Consider the following 23,458-nt stretch of genomic DNA (forward strand, 5'->3'; position numbering starts at 1 on the left):
GCGGAGGGGTGGTGGGGCGACGTGCCAAGCGGGTGCGGGGGCGAGGGCGGCGGCGGGCGGCGGGGGGCAGGGCTGGCGGCGGGCGGCGGCGGCAGCGGTGGACGTGGGATCTGGTGGCGGGGCGCGTCGGGGAGGAGAGTGGGAGAGAAGAGAGAGTAACGGACGGGGGGTGGGGGGCCGTTAGTTACTCTGCTCTTTGCCGTCCGCCAATCTTTGTCGTCCGCCTTTATCTCTCTTTGCCGTCTGCTAGCAGACGGCAAAGAGGTGGGGCGTTAAGTTTTTCTAAACGGGCGGGGGGGTGGGGGCCACCTCTCTCTTTGCCGTCAGCCAGCGGACGGCAAAGATTCTTTGCCGTCAGCTGGCTGACGGTAAAGAGCCGGCAGATGGCAAAGGCCTGTTTTGTCGTCTGCCGTTTCTTTGTCGTCTGCTTTTGGGTAGCTGATGGCAAAGAGCTTCTTTTCCGTCAGCTAGCAGACGGCAAAGAGCTGGCAGATGGCAAATTAGCTGATTCCAGTAGTGGTTCACTTTTATACACAGTTGTCTTAATGTATCCTTTCACTTACATGGTTTAAAAGAGATGAAGGATATTCTTTTGCTCTTGATCTGTATTCTAGTTGTTATGTTCACGTGCGCACACAATGATAAAATAGCCTGTTTGTTTTATATCTGTTTGGCCATGATATGAATGATGTCATACTATGTTCATCCTACTTTAAACCATGTCTCTTTATCCTTAGATGTCAACAAATGTGAGGAAATAGACAATATAGTAGGCATGCTACATGGACATATGTTCCGAAAGTGATTTTATTATGTAGTTGGCACTACAATACATGCTAATGTATTACAGTAGTTCACCAAAATAAGTTATGTATAAACGCTTAACCTACTTTGTTTGTTTTTGTCTCATTAGTAACTTATCTGGTACACTAATCTACAAGTTCAAACTTTCAGAAAGCTATGGAACAAATGATTGAACAGCCACAACCACCTGAAGGTGACGAGGCTACCACAGGCACAATGTCACCTCTTGCTGCAGTGCGTCAGTATCTCTCCACTAACAGTGCAAAAAGCACCTTCCTGCGTAATTCTGGGTTTGTTGTCAAGGTAACCTCGTCCAAATCGCCTACTGAACAAAATCTTCCTGCCAGACAGAGTGATATATCTGTGCTCCAGACACAAGTCCAATCCCTAATGGACGTCGTTTCGGAAACAAGAATATTGGTTGACAAATGTCGTCAAGATATGAATGGTTTTGAAACCAGACTATCAGACATTCGCTTCGTTGTTCAAGAGTAATGGCGGAAAAAAGGTGAAGATCGTGCTGCTCCATCAGATTCTACAGCCTGAAACATTAGCACTCAGGTCAAATGATCTGTGCTTCTATACATCTGATGGTGCTTTTATCTAGAAGGACTGTAAACTTTATGCCAACAGGCCTTTTGTTGTATGGCTGGAATTTATTTTGTTGTGATACAACATTTATGATACCGCCATAGGCTGCAGTAATTACGACGCTATTTTTGTATAGTGTAGGTTTATCTTAGTAATGTATTCGGCCGAAAGCTTCGTAGGAGCCCAACATGCCAACATTCGTCGGGCCCATTCCAATTGGGCTAAAAACGATTACGGACCGAAATTGGCATGTAGCCCACTAAAAATATCTGGGCCTAAATCAGCATAAGCTTTCATATTTTTCTGGTAGGTCTGTGCCCATACTGGGCCTGTAACAGGCCTAAACATAATTTGGGCCCTCAATAAAAATAGGCCGTTTACATGTGTAAATATCTCGAGCCCATAAAAACATGGGCCTTTAATAACCGAAGGTGAGATTGTGCCAAATAACCCACTTGTCTTAGCAGGCCGAAATGGTGGCCCATTTACGATGCGGATCTTTGACAGGCCGAAATTCGGACGGGCCGTAAATGCGCCGACCAAATACACTGGCCTTTAACAGGCCGGAACTTCAGTCGGGCTAGATTATCGTCATTTTTATATGGGCCGTTAATGGGCCCGATATGACGTTGGGCCACATATGGCCCATGGTTTTCATCCGGCGTTAACAGGCCGAAAATGACAACAGGCCGAAAGTGGCCCAAATCTATAGTGGGCCTCTAATAGGCCGAATGTCAGACATGGCCGAATATGACCCAAATCCTTCACGGTCGTTTATGGGCCGAAGGTTTTGATGTCCTGTAAATGGGCCCAAATGAAGCAGGACCTTTAACAGGCCGGAAATACACCGGGCCGTAATTCGGCCCAATTACTTAGCGGACTGTTAACGAGCCAGAAGTGACCATGGGCCGCGATGATGACAAGTTTAGAATAGGCTATTGACGGGCCAATTTGATAGAGAATGTTGGGCCTTTAGCATGGCCGGCCCATTATGGTCTGCAAAATCTTGTGGGCCTTTAGCTGGGCCGGCCCATTGTGGTCCGCTAAATCTTGTGGGCCTTTAGCTGGGCCGGCCCATTATGGTCTGCAAAATCTTGTGGGCCTTTAGCTGGGCCGGCCCATTATGGTCCGCTAAATCTTATGGGCCTTCAGTTGGGCCGGCCCATTTAAACTTTATGGGCCACTTTTGGGCCCATCCACGTGTCAACATATCATAGGCCCATCTCGACCGTTGGATGAGTGACAACTGTGCCAACGCGGAGCTGACGCGTGGATCCGTCAGCCAATGAGAATTTTACACGTGGAAAATCGGCATTGGTCGTGGCTGTCAGCGGGTTATCGGATCCAAAACCGGACCCGATAACTTAACGGTGGTTAACGGCGTCCCGTTACGGTGGATGCCACGTGTCGGTCACCCTTGACGAAAGCACTTCTATGACGCGCGATTTATCGTCATGGAAGTGGACACTTCCGTGATGATAATTTTGGTAATGTCATGGGACACTTCTACGACAGCACAGGTATGACTATCTTGATTCTGTCATAAAATCGGCATGGATGTACATGCATGACAGAAAACGCGACCTACTGTGACAAACACGTATCATCACGGAAGTGTATTTTTTTGTAGTGTCGCGAGGGCGTATATTTGTTTAAACTCTGTAGGATTTGCAGAACTATGACTTATATAAATGATTAAGTTCAAGCTCATCACCAAAATTGATGTTTCAAAAGGGTTATCCATTCTGGATTTTCTCAAAGGCTATAAGCCGCTGCGTTACAAAAATTCCGGCTTACAATGAATGCACATTAAGTCGCCATCGGCCAAGAGCCGCCGGGTATTTAAACTACGGATTTACTTGTCAACCAATGAGGTATTCAAATCTTTAATAGCCAAAATTGGCTGGATTTTCATCATGATATTGAATGATGGAGGTTTTTATACCGTATTATATTATTCAAATCTTGAATATCCAACATGGCTGGATTTTTATTATTGTCATCAATAACCAGTGTTATGATTGAGGTTTTCAAAGTCGCTTCAGCGCAATGGCTATTATTTTTATCAATGGAGATGATTTATTCTACAATGCAAGGAATAGTCCCGAGTCGCTGCAGGCTTACGACCCGGCACTTGGGGGCTACATTATTCAGATTGAGGTTACATCAAATATGCAAGTCTCATGTCACTGCCAGCATGCACCATGGCACTTGGGGGCTAATGCAAAGTCATTTTTTGCTTGTCTTATTGAAGACCCGACTCATCACATTGTAATGAGCCGGCCTTTGGGGGCTACCAATTGCTCCTGTCAAAAATTCAAGGTACACAAGCCTTAATCCATTATATTAAAGGGTCACTACTCAGTTGGTAGAGTACAAAGCTCTTAACCTTGTGGACGTGGGTTCAAGCCCATGGTGGGGGTTACATCATATGATGTTATTTTCAATGAAGTATATATAAAGTCCCACCTCAGTATTATCTTACTGAGCCGACCCTTAGGGGCTACACGTCGCTGTTCAAGTCTACATGATCATATCCATAAAGTCACTGCTCATTATTGCATAATGACCCGGCCCTTGGGGGCTACACTGGTTGAAGTTTTTATGAGCATAAGGCAATTACAAGTCCCAGGTTGCTGCAAGCATGACAACCCGGCAATTGGGGGTTACAATCTGGAATACTCAGTTTTGACTAGTGACTAAGATGAACAACTTGGATTTCTTCAAGGTTGTAACATTTATATTGAAGCAAGTCTTAAGCGGTTACTACGCTCCCTTTTTAAGACTGGGGGCTACAAGTGATATGCATATAAGGGAGGTATATTTTCAAGCTCGATGATTAGCAACAAATATGACCCGGTGCCATCAATATTTACAAGCTGGCCATTTTGGATAAACCGGCAAGTTTTACATCTTCACGCCAGCTGAAGACCAGATGAATATTTCAAAGACCAATATTTTTGTTAAGCATTGGGATCTGAGTCAAATGAATTATCTTCACAATATTTCTGTGAGAAAACCAATGTCAGCAAATTGTTTATGAAGCTGGCTTATTGACCCGGATTTTTTAGAAGAAGGAAATGACAAGGACTTAAGGATATGATCAGGTGCCGGCTTACAAGAATATTTAACCCGGAGCACAACCTGTCAAATTTGTTCTTGAGTTATTCTGCAGGATCTGTTTAACATGGATAAATCCAAATTAAACTGGGGGCTAATGTCGGGGATATACCCCGTGGTATGACCCGGCCGGATATATGACCCGGCTAGGACTTGGCGTTTCATTGTAACCCGCCGGAAGATTGGCGACTCACGAGTCTGGCGGCTCACTGGTCTGACGATTCACGAGCCTGGCGACTCACTAATGGCCCTGACGGCGGGTCAGTTAGAGGACTAGGCCCAAGGCCCGGAAGGCCGGCTCATATTATGGTGGGCCGGCTTAAGAGGAAAGCGTAAGGAATATTCCCTTACAAAGGAAGCAAGACTAGGACTCCACTTGTAATAGAGTAATCCTAATCCTATTAGGACTAGTCATGTAATCCGCCCCTTCAACTTATATAAGGAGGGGCAGGGCACCCCAAGAGGGACAGAAGAAAATAATCTCTAGGACTAGACACAACAAGAGGAGAGCCGGCTATGCGGCGACTCCCTCATGAGCATAATAAGACCTAGCCACAAACAGCATGTAAGGCTATTATCGGATGATGTTTTCCGGAGCCCGAAGCTGTCTAAATCCTTGTCTTGTGTGTTCATCCGCCTCGCGTCTCTCATCCCGATCAACCCCTCTCAAGCTACCACATAGATGCGTTGGCCTCACGACTAAGTCCTCTCACTAGGACATCTGCCGTGACTATTCCACGACAACTTCCGTAGATTTTTCGGTTGAACTATAGAGCCGCGAAATACGTCTTCCGCTCTGATTTCTGATATTTCGACGGGACATGAAATTGAAATTGTAGCGGGACAAACGCAATAAATTTTATTTTGGATGGGGCGAAAAATATTTCGGCGCGCGCCGCGCCTCCTCCTTTGTACACTGTTTAGTCTGATTTCAGATGTCTCGGCGGGGTGTGAAATTGTGGAGGGACACGCGCGCCGAATATCTCGGCTTGAATCGGCACACGGTGGACGGCCTGTGTTGGCCAGAATAGTAGGCTTGAATCAACACATGGTGAGATGCTATGTGTTAGTTGGAGTAGTTGGCGGATGGAGTTCAAAGGGGCCATACCCCGCGCAAAATCGTGACACATGTATCGTGTCGCCGACTTTAGGTGACCTCCGAGCGAAGTGGTGATGTGGATAGCAGTTATTGTTGGATGGGCGCAGCGGGGTCAGCGTGTTCGGCAAAGACAGACGCTTCCCCACTTCAGGCCATCCCTAACTGTACATGTAGCAGAGGGAGGGGGTGGCGTTGGTGGTTGGCACGGGGCGTGTTGTGGCGGGTGGAGGAAGAATAGTAAGCAACGTGTACAGGAGCAAGCACGAGCTTGTGGGTTTATTTGAGGCTTTCCCATAGATGTTCGTTCAGTAGTCGAAGACGTTCTTGTCGACTATGAGTCGGCTGTGATGACTTTATCAATCTGACGATGCTATTGCGACTCAGTCCCTCAGGTGCTTGTAGGGGTAGGGCGTATGTTCATACGGATATGGGTGAATGCTTGTGTATGTAAGCGGCGTCGATTTGAGAAATTGTGTTAAGAAAAGAAGCTCAATGTTTTGTTGGCTGACGAATGAAAAAAAGAAATGGTACAAGCATCTTTTTGAAAATAAAAAGAAGTTGGCGTGTGTTGAAGTTTTCTTTGTTGAAACAATTTTTGAAAATAAAAAGATGTTTAAAAAGAGGTCATGTTTGTGTGCGCGCTCCCGATGGATTCGATTCGACCGACTCAACTTGTTCACTTGTGCGCGCGTGTACATGTGCATGTGTTTGGGTGCACGGCGTGTCCATCTCCCGATGGATGAGATGCCGTCTGCTCAAACTCAATCGCGCGCGTGTAAAATGTAAACCAAGAAAAGGAGGATGTCGCCAACGTCCAAACTCGATCGAGAACTGCACCTTCTTCTCACGCCGCCAGGTCGCGGTGGATGGCGTACGCGTTGACGAGCACGATCGTGCCCACGGCGACGTCGTACCCGTGGAGCTTGCAGTCGGCGGCCGCCTCGTGCGGCAGCAGCAGCGGCGCGGCCGGGCACAGCCGCAGTGTCTCGCTGATGATGCAGTGGAGGTAAGGAAGGTACGGCAGGTCCTTCTCGTCGAGGAGGCGGCTCGGCTCGCCGCTGGAGTAAATTGCAAAAAACCACTAGTTTGAAGGTTAGGTTTGCGAAAACCACTACAATACATTTTTTGGCAGAAAACACCATGTCTTTAATAATCTTTTTGCAAAAACCACTGATCGGCGGATTAGAGTCAGTTGAGCGCGTTTATGACAAATGGGTCCCTGTTTTTGCTTACGTGGCATAACTTTTCATGCCAAATGGGGTTTTATCTATATTTACAAACTAGTCCCAACAATTTTATATGGACACCCCTTAATCAAAAAATGAAAATGCAATTAGGCCCCGTGTGCACAAAACCAGCAGCACAACGCCCGAGCAGAACAGGACGCTCGTCGCCGGCGAGAGGGTGGCTATCGGGGTATGGGAACAGAACAGGACGGACGTCCATGAGGGTTAGAGCATCATTTGGAGCGCAACCACCTCGAGCTCCTCGGCCGGCCAACTGCAACTCCTCGAGGACGCGGCCTCCACGACGAGCTCTTCTTCGCAGGTGGCGTGGCAGCGCCGGCGGCTCTTCTTCGCGGGCAGGGATGGCCGTCGCGGGCGGCGTGGCCGTCGCAAGCCGGCAAAGATGGTCGCCGCGGTCTGGTGCCGGCCCATGACCAACGGGGATGTGGACGCTGTTGCCCCACGCGCTCACCACGCCGATCTGGCCGAGGCGTTCCCGCTGGATCCAGTGTCGGGCGGGGACGTTGGAGACCGATTTGACCGGATACGGTGCCGGACGACGACGGCGCGCGGCGGCCTGCATCCTGCGGAGGGAGCGACGGCGGCGGCCTGCGTCCTGCGTAGGGAGCGGCAGCGACCGTGGAGGGAGCGGCGGTGGCCTACGTCCTGCGGAGGAAGGGGCGGCGACGGCCCGTGGAGGGAGCGGCGGCGGGCATGCTAGTCGGGTGTGGAGGAAGTATTGGGACCAGCCCGTGTTTAGGGTCTGGGCTGCATGGAGGAAGAAAATTGAGGGACTTTTTTGCCTTAAACCCAAACCGTTACGCCACGTAAGCAAAAACAGGGACCATCTGTCATAAACGCGCTCAAACGACTCTAATCCGCCAATCAGTGGTTTTTGCAAAAGGATTACTAAAGACATGGTGTTTTGTGCCAAAAAAATGCATTGTAGTGGTTTTTGCAAACCTAACCTTCAAACTGGTGGTTTTCTGCAATTTACTCCTCGCCGCTGAGGCCGAGGTGCGTGTCGATCTCTTCCTGTGCCTTCTTTAGCACCGCCAGGTGGTTCAGCAGCAGCGCCATCGCCCATTCCGTCGTCGACGACGTCGTCTCTGTCCCGGCGCCAAGAAGATTCTTCCATCCAATTCCAAACACGAAAATATTACAGGAGTGTCAAATAATCAAGAGAGCTTGAACAATAACAGAGAGGTTGGATGCTGCGAGAGAGACTCACTGCGTCGTCGGAGTAGGTGTTCCTGCTCCGCGCGATGGCCTCCATGAGCATGCTGTGGGAGAGGTCGAACAGCCGCCGCTTCAGCTCCACACTCGCCGCGGCAACGCGTGCGAGGCGGCGCAGCAGGGCGCGCAGCTCTCGGGCGACAACGGCGTCGGATATGAGCCATGAGGTCGACGCGGCGCGTGGAGAGGAGGTGCACGACGGCGACGCGGCGCGCGGCGCGCCAATGAGCGTCGTAGCTGGCGAGGGTGAGCGCCCTGTAGTCGAAGGAGACCTCCTTCAAGGACGGGAAGCACGGCCGGTTGGCGAGCGTGGCGTTGAGCTCGGAGGAGAAGCACTCCCTGGCGACCTCTGCCGAGGCAACGACGACGGCGGGGCGCGAGCCGAGGCGGAGGGAGAAGACCGGGCCATGGCGCGTGAGCGTAGCGTGGAGCGGCTGCTTCAGGAAGGGAAGGTGGCGAAGGAACGGCAGCGCCAGCGCCGGGCCAGGCGGCAGCCGTCGCCGCGGCCGCTTTTTTGTGAGGACTAGTAAGCTTGCACGTGCAACGCATGATTACACAATAAAAAAAATCTCGTTCATCTACTTATGAATAAACAAAAAAAAACATCATATATAAATTTCCACATGCAAGATTCAGCTGAATAGTTGCAGAGAAAATATTTCGGTAAGATTTTTTAACCTCTCTAGTTGCAAATTGAAATGCATAATGAAACATCAAATCGTTTTAATAAATGCTTGGTCATCTAAAAATCTAATAGCTCGAATGTTCTATAATCATCTCAAGCATCAGATAAAAATATATTCATGTGAAGCAAATTGATTATACAAGTACAATGTTTCCTTTGATTGCAAAAAAGTACAATATTCCATTCACGAAATCCTTAACTATGCACACACAATGGAATCAAGTATATCCATATTACATCACAACAACAAGAAAACTCTGATCATAAATGTTTGCGTCACTGATTCCTGTAACTTGTGATGTCTCGTGCCAATGGGCAAGCTCCAAGGCTTACAAATAAGTCTAGTACGTTCTCTTATTTGCCATGAACTTCAGGAACTTGAGGCGTCCGATTTCTGCTTGTCAGTGTCAGCTTGCATTTCTATGTATGCAACAGAAAATTAGCTGAAAATCTAATTATCAACAAGTTAAAAAATACAAATGATTAGAATATTTGGCAGAGGCTTGAGTAGCGCAATACCGAGACTTCCTGCCATAAGAATCGGAAGTACAAAAGAAGCGCAAACATCATTCATGAAAGAGCCAACAAGAATCCTGTGGGTTTTATGGCATAGATCAACATTGACGCCCTTAAAACGGTCATCACTAAAAAGACTAACTAAAAGGATTAAGAATGCAAATTACAGGATCCGGATTTGCATCCTAAAAAAGATAAAATAAATTGTTGTCGATTGGAACTGGTAGCATCCACAATAGCAGAAACCGGACTCTCAAAACCGACATGCATACAGGCTCTAGAAATATTATATAGTTCATAGAAGGATACATGTTTTTCTAATTTGCCTAACATTGTCACACTTTGCTCCCATGGTAAATTTGTGCCCCCCCTCCCCCGGAACAAAATCAAGCTAAAACCCAACAACCCCTTTTCCCCCGGAACAAAATAGAAAGACAAGTGTACACCTAAAAAGTGAGAGCTGGAAACTTAAGAATAGCTCTAGGGAGGTCATGTATACCAGGTGGATGCCAATAGACAATCGCCCAAGCTTCTTGGTTTATTTTTTTCCTTCACAAGCTCCATATAATCACCTTCGGAAGAACACTTCAGTAGACCAAGAAATGAGTTCACATCTTGATAGTTAAAAAAATAACTTATTACAATTAAAAAGATTTACATATGAGTATTAGATTAATACCCTGCTACAACAACTGAATTGGCATAACCATCGTCAGATCATGATAGTTGAAAAATCACTTATTAGATTTAAAAAAGATTTACATATGAGTATATTAGATTAATACCCTGCTACAACAACTGAATTGGCATAACCGTCGTCAGATCATGATAGTTGCAGCAGTTCGAGATTGACTAACCATTCTTTATCAACGTTTGCAAATACATGATTCCATATTTGAACAGGGGAACTTGTCATTCTCTGAACCAGGAACAGATTTTAAAGCGGTGCATGGCGAAACTGACGCGGTGATGTCATAGCTCAGCTGCGTGTGTGGAACGGTGTTTTTTTTGAAAATTTGTGAAGAATGCCCTCAAAAGAGTGAGAAGAGTGAAGATTAGATCAGCCATCAGCACCGTCAGTTAAGATTTATGAGAAAATCTCAGTAGTTAAACATAGATGAATTCTTTATGAAAATCTAATATGTTACAAAAGTATGTTCCGTGTATCAATATCACAGACAAAATTTTCACATGACAAAAGGAGTAGTTGTGGTAGAGTAGTCTGGTGGCTTCTAGCTATATCTGACTAGTCTCTGCCACGGTTCACGAACAACCTAGAAACACGATTGGTTTTTAAAAAAAGTCCATTTTACTATCCTGAAAAAAGTTGATGGTTCACATAATCCCTTGATCTTTTTTTCTGCTCCTTTACCCCCCTCAACTATCTCAAACCCGTCAAAAACATCATAGGCTGGTTTGCCCAGGTCAGATGCTGACGTGGATGAGGTCAAAGTGATATTTGACCAGTGGGGCCCCCTCGTCAGTAACCATGAATGTCTCTGTGACTTTTCTTCACCTGCGTCCAGACAATAGTCAGTTACTTAACCATGGGGACCCACCTGTCATTGTCTTTTAGGTGAAACAGAAGCAATTAGGACTAAGCTAATTACGTCAACATCAGCTCGCCGGATTTAGTTGCCGGCAACCTCAACCGGCGACGCAGGTTCACCGTGTGCTCACTATAGGGCACTATTTTATGCGCGGTTTGCGGCACAAGGAAGCTAAGGCTCGCGCGCAACGAACGGTGGTGGACACGGTCCAATGGTCCCCGGAATCGAAGCCGGCGACGAGGTTGGCGACAACAGTGGCACGGGCTGGACGGGGGTTGGAGCTACAGAACACGTCTGGGCTAACTAAGAGTGCCCAGCAGAATCATATGAGCTCCTGGAGCATGCGCATGCGACTGGATGCAACAGGGGAGCTCGAACTGCTTGAGTTCGTCGGCCATGGCGGCGTCCGTGCTCAGAGCTCGCGGGGGATGACGCTACTGTTCAAATTAAAGCAGAGGAGATGAGGAAAATCAAGCTGAGCTCACTTAGATGCGGTGGAGGAGTTCAGCGGGCTCGGGCCAAGCTTGGAGGCGGCGAATCGACGGCAAGGAGCGGCCAGCGCTAGCAGCTGAGAAATGCTCGATTCAGTCGTCTCCGACCATCAGTGCACGAACCCGTAGATGAGGGAGATCATCGCGAGGCGGAGCTCAGGGACACGGTATGGTGGAGATTCATCGGCGGTGGCTACGTAGGCTACAATCAGCGGCGAACTAGCACTCTCGGGCGGCTCGGAGGAGACTCACGGCGTCACGCATCACGCGGCATAAGCCAGGCGACGAGGTAGAATAGAAGAGTGAGGAGCAAGAACGGCGGTGAGGGGTGGGGTGTCTGGCTTGGCTCGTCGGCCACGACCTGCGGTGCGGCGCGGGGTCGTCGGCAGGGTCAGACACGAGGGCACGGTGCACGAGGAGGTAGGCGAGGTCAAAACCACATGCAGGTCCACCAGCGGGTCAAAACCACCATTGACCGTTGCCACGATCAGCATCCAGTCGATTCAAACCATCCAGGGACCAATTTTGTCCGGTATGGAATTGTTTAGGAGGGAAGGGAGCAGAAATAGAGATCAGGGGTTATGTGAACCATCAACTTTTTTCAAGGTAGTAAAATGGACTTTTTTCTTGATCTTTTTATTTTTATTTTTTGCAGGGTACAAACACGATTGATTTTGGCTTATAGGCCTCGATCTCAGGAGATTCAAGTCAAAACGTCTGATCATTCAGAAAAATCTCTCGATCTTCCTCCTTCTCAGATTAAAGCTCCCTTCTTTTTTTTCCTTTTTCTTTTTTTTTGAACAAAGCAGGGCACCAACAGGTGCCTAATTTGATTTCGGCTTTGTGTTAGTGAAAGAATAGTGTAAAACACAGGATATGTTGGTGTCTACCCTAGCTAGCTCTCTAGAGACGGAGGTGGAAAGAAGTGACCACACAGAGATTTTGTGGCGACGAACGCCTCGCTGCCAAACAGCGATTTTTTTTCCAGCTCGAACTGTTACAACTTACTCGATATACAGCCGTATTTGTAGCTAACCAGGATGTAGCGCCCGCGCTCGCCGCGGTCACCCAACGTATGCTTCCCTGGCGATCCGGTCATCGAACGTGAGCTGCCCACTCCTCCGCTTGACCTGGACGCCATCCTGCGCCCGCCGTTGTTACACTACCGATCTAGCTACAAACCTGGCTTGACACAAATCTATCCTCGAACGTGGCCAAACCAACGTCCCGACTCGATCTACCTTGACGCAAACACAATCACGTACTCGTGCACCTACACGCCCCATGCATGCGCACGCATGCACACACGATACACACGTACGCCCATACGTACACCTTGCCACGGCCGTGGCGCGGCAACGGACCGGCGACTGGCTCGATCATCGCGCACGCACGCACATGATCACCACCCATACCGTGGCTTATTCTAACACTCTCCTCCTAAGCCACGAACTACAGGAGGGTCGGCCCCTCGGCGTCGATGTCGGCGAGGAGAGCATGCTCGTTCTTCTCCTTCTTCGGCTTCGTGCACTTTCTCGAGAAGTGGCCGCGCACGCCGCAGTTGTAGCACCGGCCGCGGCGTCCTCCTCCTCCTGACGCCACGCTCCTGCCGTCGTCGTCGCCCTGAGCGCCGCCGTGCTGCCGCTCCCGCGCCCGCCGCTGCGCCGCCGTGTACATGAGCTGGTCGTCAGCCCGCTCGCCGCCGTCCTGCCGTCGACGCCAAACTCGCTCGTTGAACGCGCGCAGCCGCCCGAGCGCTTCGTCGAACGCCATCGTCGTCCCGTCATGGAACTGCTCGATGCCGGCGACGACCGGGAAGAGCCGATCCGGCACCATATCCAGCAGCTTCTTGACGAGCGCCGCGTCGCTCAGCGTCTCCCCGAGGTTGGCGTACCTCGCCGCCATCGCCGCGAGCCTACCGCCGTACACGTCGAGCTCCCCGCCGTCCGCCATCTTCAGGCGGTCGAACTCGCCGTGCAGCGTCGCCAGCCTCGCCGCGCGGACCCGATCGGCGCCGATGAACCTCACCTTCAGGGAGTCCCATACCTTCCTGGCGGTGAGCTTCGTCGCCACATACAGCAGCACGTCCTCCGGCAACGCCCCGAGTAACAACGCGCACGCCGTCTTGTCCTTCTGCGCGTTCACCGCCGCGTCGCCCGGCGCCACCGCCTCCCATACGGTGTGCACGTCGAGGATGGCCTGCGCCTTGATTGCCCAGATGGTGTAGTTGTCCACCGTGAGCATCGGCATCGCCATCGACGCTGATCCGCCCGCGCCACCGCCGTGAGGAACCAACGCCATGGTCGCCGGTGATCGCCCGAACCGAAGCTCTGTATACCAATTGTTGGTGTCTACCCTAGCTAGCTCTCTAGAGACGGAGGTGGAAGAAGAAGTGAGCACATAGAGATTTTGTGGCGACGAATGCCTCGCTGCTAAACAGCGATTTTTTCCAGCTCGAACTGTTACAACTGACTCGATGTACAGCCATATTTGTAGCTACGGCGCTGCTAAAAATCAGTCGACTAAGACTTCGCGAAGTCTCAGTCGACTGGTTAGCCATCCGATCTGTTTCTTGCTTGTAGATTCACGCTAGTCACTTTTGTGTCGTTTTTTGGCCTGTCTAAGGCGCGGACCGGCCCGTTTCTTTTTTTTACGTGGAAGCTTGGCCACGGGCGAGCGTTTGTGGTTTTTGTGGGCTGGGCAGTTTGTCTCGGGATGGGCTTCTTCCGTTGTTTTTTTTTCTCGGGCCGCTGGGAGGGAAGGGGAGCCAGGGGAGCGGGCACCGGGGTAACTAAGAGGGGAAGGGGAAGAGGCTACCCCGTGGTAAATATGAGGAGGGGAGCGGGCACAGTCATTTCATCTCTATCCTCTCCACTCTCTCCATTTTCTCCCTCTCCCAAATCTGTACAAGTGCTTGGTGTTTCCGGAGGGGTTCTTTTGACGTTCAGATCCGACCGCTCCTGCAATACCAGACAGAGAGAAAGATGGCCGATGCTGCTGGTCAAGTGAGTCCCAGAATTTTTGCTTGTGTTTTTTTTTGTTTGCACACGCCCCCCATAGATCTGAGTGGGGCTTTAGGTTTTTTTGTATCAAGTAATACGGCATAGTAGTTTCAAGTAGAGAATCGCCCCCCAGTGTGCAGCACTTGTATTTTTATTAGATCTTTTTTTTCTCATTTTTCTTTTGTGTTCGTGTGTATCAAGATGCATGCTGAATTTTAGTGGTATATTTAGGGTTTGCACGTATGCATATATGTAGATCCCTTTTTTCTTTTTTCATGGATAGTTGTTTGATTAAAGTAATCTAGAGGATTTTTTGTTTTTGTTTATAGCATTTCTATCGTTAAGATGTTTTGTATTTTTGTTTTTGTGTGTCAATAGAATGCTGAAAATCATTCCCAGTGAAAGTAGAGGATGATGTATCTTTTATCACCGGAGGAAGTTGACTAGTAGTTTCAGACTTCTAGTGATACGTTCATAAAGGATTTCAGTGACTAGTACTTTCAGTTGACTAGTAGTTTCAGACTTTCAGTGACTAGTAGTTTCAGACTTTCAGACTTTCATAGCTTTTTATACATTTTCATGATATATAGATGATTGCCATGTCCATAGTTAATATTTAGAATTTCAGTGGTACATAACATAGTTTCAGACTTTCAGTGGTATGTTGGTTTTGCTGAACATAGTTTCAGGCTTGCAGTGGTACGTTCATACGACTGAATATAGTTTTAGACTTGTTGGTATGTTCATCTTACTGACCATAGTTTTCATTTTTACCATTTTCTATGTTCATAGTGTCACTTCCAGTGGTAGTTAGTATAGGCATATTGCTAGTGCTGTTTTATATCTTCATAGCTTTTTCTTTTTTTTTTCATTGCATTGTTTGCTGATTTTTGGTTGCACTTGAGACTAACACTGTATGTCTTTGTACATTTTTCACTTTTGTTTAGTCTTAGAGCACCTGATCCAAATATGCACGTTCAAAGTTAGCACCAAGTTTGCTTGATCAAATCTGCTAGGATGTATTGTAGATAGTCAACTAACGATCAGTTGATTGATTCAAATCCGCTAGCAGCGTATGTGGTGTCGTCTTTCTCTTTTGTTTTCTAGATTTTTCAAGCGCAACCCAGTTACTTCTGTGGCACTGATTAGAACTAGCAGTAAAGCCAAGTAGCTATAACAGAGTGATTAGTACCTTTTTGTATTTTTTTTACTGGAAGTAGTACTAGTAGCACCACCAATTTCTATGTAGGTACTTTTAGTTCAGAGTTTAGACTCATGACCTCACAGGAGTACTTTCTGATATGTCGAGTAGCAAAAAATGAAATATATTAGCCTGGATTAGCATCGTATTGTGAATTAATTTTAGTCATAAACATTAAAAAGCAAGATTTTGTCATTTGGGTGGGCAGGGATTTTTAACTCCAGGAACCTGATGGACCATGTGTGAAGCTATTTGAAAACTACTTTTTGTTTGTATTTCCTATTTCAGAAGAGTGTAATCGTAACCACATGTACAACAATACTTTTCGTTCTCTCTTTTCCCAAAACTGAACCACTAGCCTTTTACGGCAGAAGCACTTTTTTAATATGTAATTTTTTTTGGTTGTACCATCTGGTAAGTAGTTTTTGGGCTTTTTCACAGTCATAAAGTTGCATGAATACATGGTGAAATATATATTTGTTTCTGAGATCAAAGAAGACACTATAAACTGTTATTTTTAGTGAGTTATCCATTCTAATTTATTTTATTTTTTGCTTTCTTTTTGGATGTGCACAGGAGGTTTGTGGAGTTTGTTTCAACCATTGCAACTATGAGAGCAAGGGAAGTGGTTTCAGCATGTTTGCATGGGAGGAGTTCAACAATGCAGGGGTAACTCACTCCTAACTTTTTGTACTAATGTCATCACAATACTCATAACTTTTGTCGTGACATCACTCCTAACTTTTTGTATTTTTTATTTTATTTTGTGTTCAAATCAGGTTGTGCCTTGCAATGAAAGGGTCCGTTTCAATAATGTGACTAGAGAGAAGGTGACTTTGTGGCAAACCAAAGGACATACACTGTAAAGTGTTAAAAGGGTCATACAAAGAGTGCTATGTATGGGAGCGGTTGGAGGAAGTTCTATGATGACAACAAGCTAGGGAAGGGTCAGATGGTGGTGTTCTTCCTGGATGAACCTTCGCCTAGGGCAGCTATTTGTGTGATCCAAGTGGGCAGCGGCTCCGAAGATGAACAGCCTATGGAAGAGGGTGATCCCATTGAAGCTTCAAGCGATGATGGTGAAGGCATTGTTCGCATCAGGGAGCTTCTACTTAATGAGACAGAGTGTTTTCAGCTACAAGGGTTGCTGCCTCTCAGTGATGATTTCATCGGGTTTCCTTTCGTTCACCGCCTCACAAGGACAGACAATTGTTTGGGCATGATGGTATGTATCTCTTTTTCCTTTTTTATTTTTTTCTTCTATATGGGTATGCTACAAGTATATATATCTGAACACATAATGCAAATCTGATTCCTAGGGAAGAGAAGGGGTGGGGTAATATGATCTATGAATTGGAAATTGCATAAGTAAAAATATAAGATTTGTTTGCAGGAGTTTTTAGTATCTGCAAGTATGTTTGAACATGTATTCATGCTCAGTTTTTTTTTCAATACGCTTATCAAGCAAAAAAAATCTAAATTGTGTTTTTTACCATTTTTTTAAATGATTCAGAGACAAAAGGAAGTTTCATGGTTTTGATAAAACACTCACATACTTGTCTTTGTTTTTGTGTTTTTTCCATGATGCATAGAAAATACCTAAGAAAGTTGTTGTTGCCACGCCGTTTGAAGAACAGGGGGTTGTCGGTATTTGTGTGGATGGTGGGAGATTCAGAAAAATCGGAACTGGATGCCTTATAACTTGGTAGCAACTCGACTTCCATTTCTTGTTTGTACGGGCAGAGGTGCCAGGTGCATGTCCCACAATGGGCACGCAACTGCATGTCTTCTAGTTTGGTCGCAACTGGGGGGAGGGGTCTTTGTTTTGTCGGAGGGGCTGGCGTCGAGAGGCATGGGGCCCAGTTGCATGTCCCACACTAGGCATGCAACTGCATGTCTTCTGGTTTGGTCGCAACTCGAGGGGGGGAGGGGGGACCTTTGTCTTGTCGGAGGGAGCGGCGTCGAGAGAGATGGGGCCTAGTTGCATGTCCTACACTAGGCACGCAACTACATGTCTTCTAACCTGGTCGTAACTAGGGGGTCCTTGTTTTTATCGGATGGGGCGGCTTCGAGAGACGTGGGGCCCAGCTGCATGTCCCACAGTAGGCACGCAACTGCATGTCTTCTAACTTGGTCGCAACTGCATGCCTTACAACTTGGTTGCAACTCGACTTACATTTCTTGTTTGTACGGGGAGAGGCGCGAGTTGTATGTCCCACAATGGGCACGCAACTGCATGCATGTCTTCTAGTTTGGTCGCAACTAGGGGGGCTTTGTTTTGTCGGAAGGGGGCGGCATCGTGAGGCATGGGGCCCAATTGCACGTCCCACACTAGGCATGCAACTACATGTCTTCTGGTTTGGTCGCAACTCGGGGGGGGGGCTTTGCTTTGTCGGTGGGAGCGGCGTCGAGAGAGATCGGGCAAGTTGCATGTCCCACACTAGGCATGCAACTGCATGTCTTCTAACTTGGTCGCAACTAGGGGGGACCTTTCGTTTTGTCAGATGGGATGGCATCGAGAGACACGGGGCCCAGCTGCATGTGCCACAACGGGCACGGAATTCCATGTCTTCTAACCTGGTCGCAACTGCATGCCTTACAACCTGGTTGCAACTTGACTCCCACTTCTTGTTTATACGGGGAGAGGTGCTAGTCGCATGTCCCAGAATGGGCACGCAACTGCAATGTCTTTCTAGCTTGGTCGCAACTGCAGGGGCCTTTGTTTTGTCGGAGGGGGCGACAGCAAGGGAGAGAGGTGGCCTAGTTGAATGCCCCCCAAAAGGCACGCAACTGCATGTCTTTTAACTTAGTCGCAACTGCACGCCTTATAACTTGGCTGCAACTCGACTTCCATTTCTTGTTTGTACGAGGAGAGGCGCTAGTTGCATGTCCCACAATGGGCACGCAACTGCATGTCTTCTAGTTTGGTCGCAACTAGGGGGTGTTTGTTTTGTCGAAGGAGCCGACGTCGAGAGGCATGGGGCCCAGTTGCATGTCCCACACTAGGCATGCAACTGCATGTCTTTTAGTTTGGTCGCAACTGCATGCTTTATAACTTGGTTGCAACTCGACTTCCATTTCTTGTTTGTACGGGGAGAGGCGCTAGTTTGCAAGTCCCACAATGGGCACACAACTGCATGTCTTCTAGTTTGGTCGCAACTGGGGGGGGGGTCTTTGTTTTGTCAGAATGGGGCGGCGTCGAGAGGCATGGGGCCCAGTTGCATGTCACACACCAGGCACACAACTGCATGTCTTCTAGTTTAGTCGCAACTAGGGGGGCTTTGTTTTGTCGGAGGGAGCGGCGTCGGGAGAGATCGGGCAAGTTGCATGTCTCACACTAGGAACGCAACTGCATGTCTTCTAACTTGGTTGAAACTCGGGGAGAGAGGGGGCCTTTTGTGTTGTCGGATGGGACGACATCGAGAGACATGGGGCCCGGCTGCATGTCCCACAGGAGCACAAAACTGCATGCCTTATAACTTGGTTGCAACTCGACTTCCATTTCTTGTTTGTACGGAGAGAGGCGCCAGCTGCATGTCCCACAATGGGCACGCAACCGCATGTCTTCTAGTTCTGTCGCAACTGGGGGGGGGGGTCTTTGTTTTGTCGGAGGGGCGGCGTCGAGAGGCATGGGGCCCAGTTTCATGTCCCACACTAGGAACGCAACTGCATGTCTTCTAACTTGGTCGCAACTTGGGGGGGCTTTTCTTTTGTCGGATGGGCCGGCATTGAGAGACATGAGGCCCAGCTGCATGTCCCACAGGAGGCATGAAATTGCATGTCTTCTAACTTGGTCACAATTGCATGCCTTATAACTTGGTTGCAACTCGACTTCCATTTCTTGTTTGTACAGGGAGAGGCGTCAGCTGCATGTCCCACAATGGGCACGCAACTGCATGTTTTCTAGTTTGGTCGCAACTAGGGGGTCTTTGTTTTGTCGGAGGGGGCGACGTCGAGAGGCATGGGGTCCAGTTGCATGTCCCACACTAGGCATGCAACTGCATGTCTTCTAGTCTGCTCGCAACGAGGGGGGCTTTGTTTTGTCGGAGGGAGCGGCGTCGAAAGAGATTGGGCAAGTTGCATGTCCCACACTAGGCACGCAACTGCATGTCTTCTAACTTAGTTGCAACTGCATTCCTTATAACTTGGTTGCAACCCGACTTCCATTGCTTGTTTGTACGGGGAGAGGCGACAGTTTGCACGTCCCACAATGGGCACACAACTGCATGTCTTCTAGTTTGGTTGCAACTAGGGGGGTCTTTGTTTTGTCAGAAGGGGGCGGCGTCGAGAGGCATGGGGACCAGTTGCATGTCCCACACTAGGCGTGCAATGACATGTCTTCTAGTTTTGCTCGCAACTAGGGGGCTTTGTTTTGTTGGAGGGGGGGGCGTCGAGAGACATGGGGCCTAATTGCATGTCTCATACTAGGCACGCAACTACATGTCTTCTAGATTGGTAGCAACTAGGGGGGACTTTTGTTTTGTCGAAGGGGGCGCGTCGAGAGACATGGGGCAGTTGCATGTCGTTTTACAAACATTTTTTTTCACAAGTAGACTTTTTTTCTTGGTCGGAACGGGGCAGCTCCCCCACGAATCCTCTACCCTCACTATGTTTCGCACGAGCACCCTAATACCGCCGTTTTCCGCCATGCCCGCAAACACAAATCAAGCACCTGATCTCACAACTAGTTTGTGTATTTTTCTTTTTTTTCATATTTTTTTAATTCATATACATTTTTCCAATGCTTTTTTGTGAAGGAAAGGAGTGACTTTACACGGTGTGCTGTTTTTTCCTTTTTCCTTTTTTAAGTCACTGGAATGTGGATCCAGGCTCAACATCTTTCTAGAGGCCACCCAACGGCACTGTTCGAATTGAGACACAGAGAGAAAACGGGAGAGGAAGGAAGCCACATCACGGGGGTGGGGTTTCCGCGGCGGAACTCGCCGGCGATGAGATGCTCGGCGACGCCCGTGAGGAGATGCTCGGCGATCCGAGCGCCCCTCCAGAGTCCTCGCGCCCTGCTGATGAGGTGAACTGCCAAAAACAGACAATTGATGTTTTACATTTTTCATAAGAAAATCTGGGAGTGTTTCCTTTTACTAGTTACAAGTAGAAATATGTGAACGGATTAACCATCCTCACTAGTTAGAAGTATATTTTTTCCTGCTTTTTTATTGGTGCGAATCAGGAATCTGAGGGCAGCGTATTAGTGCTTTTGTTTTAGCTCGACCTCGTATTTTTTTCAAAGGTAACTATTTTTGAATTCTGCTGTGATGTACTCGTACTTAGTTGTTACTGATGTCTGCTCAGTTGCGTGCTTGCACCGAGCATTGCCAATGCTTGTTTGAATTTTTCTGAGGCATTCGGCATACTGAGATAATTGATTTTGTTGGGCCAGTGTGGTGTTATACATCAGGCTGCGCCAGTGTGGGGTTATACGTAGTACTATTTTACTCTAAAAATGTCTTTGTACTAAAGAGAGAGTATGTCATAGTTGATTTGCTGGTCATTTCTAGCCAGACTCCGTTCCTTCACTCAAGTCGAGGGTGAGACATGCTTTTTCATTTTCTCTCACTGGTTTCTGAAGATACGTTACATCATTCAGAGACCAGTGCAGGAAGGGAAACAACATCATTCGCAAGTGTTTTTTAATCCCACTGTAGTTGATAGTTTTTACCCTTTTTTCTAGTCAACTACCTGCTGTCTCTCTAGAGATAGGAGATTGCCGCTATTCATCATGGCTAATTAGGGCATCTCGTAATATTGCCAACATCGGAACTATCATCATCCCAAAGCTGCTGGCTAAGATGAAGCAAGCCCAAAGAAAAGCACGTTTGGGATTTTGTTAATGTACTCGTAACTAGTAAAACAAACACTCCCAGATTCTTTATATGGATTTTTTGTCTTGGGCCTCCTGCATCTCACTGAGCATTACCTTTTTTCAAGCCCGCCCTACTAACCGAAATGATCTCAACCTTTATGTTTGATTTCCCCTAATCTGAATTTAGATTTAAGATCAACACAACACTCTCTGATGCATAACTTTATTGAATGATTTTTGTGCAGTTTTTCTTTTTTTCTTAGCTCACTGGCACAGCAAAGTTTGAGAGGGTATCCAGTGGTATTTTTGTCCTTTTTTGTTTCTGTGTTAATCCACTTTTGTGATATATATTTAGATAAATTAGTGCCTCTTTTTTTTATGAGCAGGGTCTGATGGATGCCCGCATGCAGATTGAACGCGAGATCGAAACTAAAACCAAGTCCTCCTTGAAAGAAGGGTTAGGTCAACAGCTTAAAATTGTACGTACTCAGTCTTTTTTCTGTGTTTTTGATTTAACCCCTTATTTTTTGCACAGTTTGTTTTGGATCTCATCATCATTTTCTTTTTTTTCACACAGGATCATATGAAGGAGTCCAAAGACTTAAAAAGAGATTGCCTAAACAATGTGGTATGTTAAATGCAATCACCCTTTGTATGCTTACAATGTCTGCTACTTTTGTTTTTCTGTAAGCATGAGCGAACAAGGAAGTTACCTGCAACATATGTGTGTTGTATTTGCTGTTTATCTTTTTTGGCCTAGAGTATGTTCCAAGAGATACAAGTTACTTGCAACACTAATGTATCATATGCATTTTTTTAACACAGCCGCACACAGGTACAGCTTTTGAAGTTGAAGGAGGGAAACCTGAGAGTGATAGAAATGAAGAAGGCGGAGATAAGTTGTGTTAAAGATACTGATTTAGAAGAGAGAGGCTATGATGTCGAGATCACTCACAATGAAGCATCAGAAGGTTTGCTATACGAAGAAGTTCTGACATTGGTGTGTAACACTTTATCTATAAATATCCACTTTTTTTTGTTGTTTAAAAAAAAGATAATGCATGAACTATGTTGCCTCTTTTTTCTTGCCCCAACCTAATGGATTTTTTTTTTGTTTTTCCCTCCGCCAGCTGAGTAAGAGTGCTCAAAGGAAAGAACGACGGGAAGCTCTTTTGGAACGAAAAAAGAAGGTACATCACTACTTTTTCTTTTTTTTTCATCAGTTGGGGTTCCATTTTTTTTATAGTTTTCCAGCTCAAATAAATTCACACACCTTTTTACCTTCTATATTTCTTTTGCAGCAAAGAGCAAGGATTGACCCAACCACAACAAAGGCCACCATTGATGAGATTGCAACTAAAGCTTACAGCCGGTGCAGTGTGCCATACTTCTTTGAGATTGTCAATCTCGTGTGGAAGAGCCACCGCAGGGCCCAGCTTGTTAGGAATAGTGGTTTTGGCTATCTGCTGGAGCTGGTCGACTGTCCTGTACCCAGGGGTTTGTGCAGTGGATTGCTGATAATGTGGACACACAAGTAGAAGCAACTGTTTTGAACAAGAGCATTCCACTCAACGCTCAGTCAGTGGAGTTTGTGTTGGGGATTCCTTCAGGGTTTTACCTGACAGAGAGAACGTACAACTGGGAGAGGAGCAAAAGTTTTCCTCTTGTTTAGCTATACATGGGCTTTTTGCTTTTTTGTTGTGTGTTTGCTACGTTCATGGGCAGGGTTACAGGTACAACGGGCCAAACAGACAGCAAAAATAAAAAACAAACAAACAAGCAAGCCCACACCACAAGCCCATGCTAAGCAGGCCTAATCTGCCAAGGGTGACGTCAGCCGACTGAGACTTCGCGAAGTCTCAGTCGACTGAGACCTAGAAAGTCCCTTGTAGCTAACCAGGACGTAGCGCCCACGCTCGCCGCGGTCACCCCACGTACGCTTCCTGGCGATCCGGCCATCGAACGTGAGCTGCGCACTCCTCCGCTTGACCTGGACGCCATCCTGCGCCTGCCGTTGTTACACTACCGATCCAGCTACAAACCTGGCTTGACACAAATCTATCCTCGAACGTGGCCAAACCAACGTTCCGACTCGATCTACCATGACGCAAACACA

At 47.4% G+C, this 23,458-nt stretch overlaps 1 long non-coding RNA gene and 1 pseudogene across 2 annotated transcripts; one reads left to right on the forward strand and one right to left on the reverse strand.

The window, feature by feature from the left end:
• Positions 1 to 6,458: 6,458 nt before the first annotated feature.
• Positions 6,459 to 13,619, reverse strand: LOC123056056 (uncharacterized; annotated as a pseudogene).
• Positions 13,620 to 14,141: 522 nt separating this feature from the next.
• On the forward strand, positions 14,142 to 23,036 carry LOC123054969 (uncharacterized). 2 transcript variants are annotated; one of them, XR_006426421.1, is made up of 9 exons: positions 14,142 to 14,323; positions 16,098 to 16,190; positions 16,301 to 16,746; positions 20,331 to 20,550; positions 21,729 to 21,821; positions 21,920 to 21,970; positions 22,168 to 22,342; positions 22,473 to 22,532; positions 22,644 to 23,036. It is a non-coding gene; the product is annotated as an uncharacterized lncRNA (long non-coding RNA). The 2 variants fall into 2 exon arrangements; XR_006426422.1 differs by having other exon boundaries at positions 14,160 to 14,323; positions 20,351 to 20,550.
• The last annotated feature ends 422 nt before the right edge of the window (positions 23,037 to 23,458 follow it).

Source organism: Triticum aestivum, chromosome 2D (assembly GCF_018294505.1).
Source record: "Triticum aestivum cultivar Chinese Spring chromosome 2D, IWGSC CS RefSeq v2.1, whole genome shotgun sequence".
NCBI lineage: Eukaryota > Viridiplantae > Streptophyta > Magnoliopsida > Poales > Poaceae > Triticum > Triticum aestivum.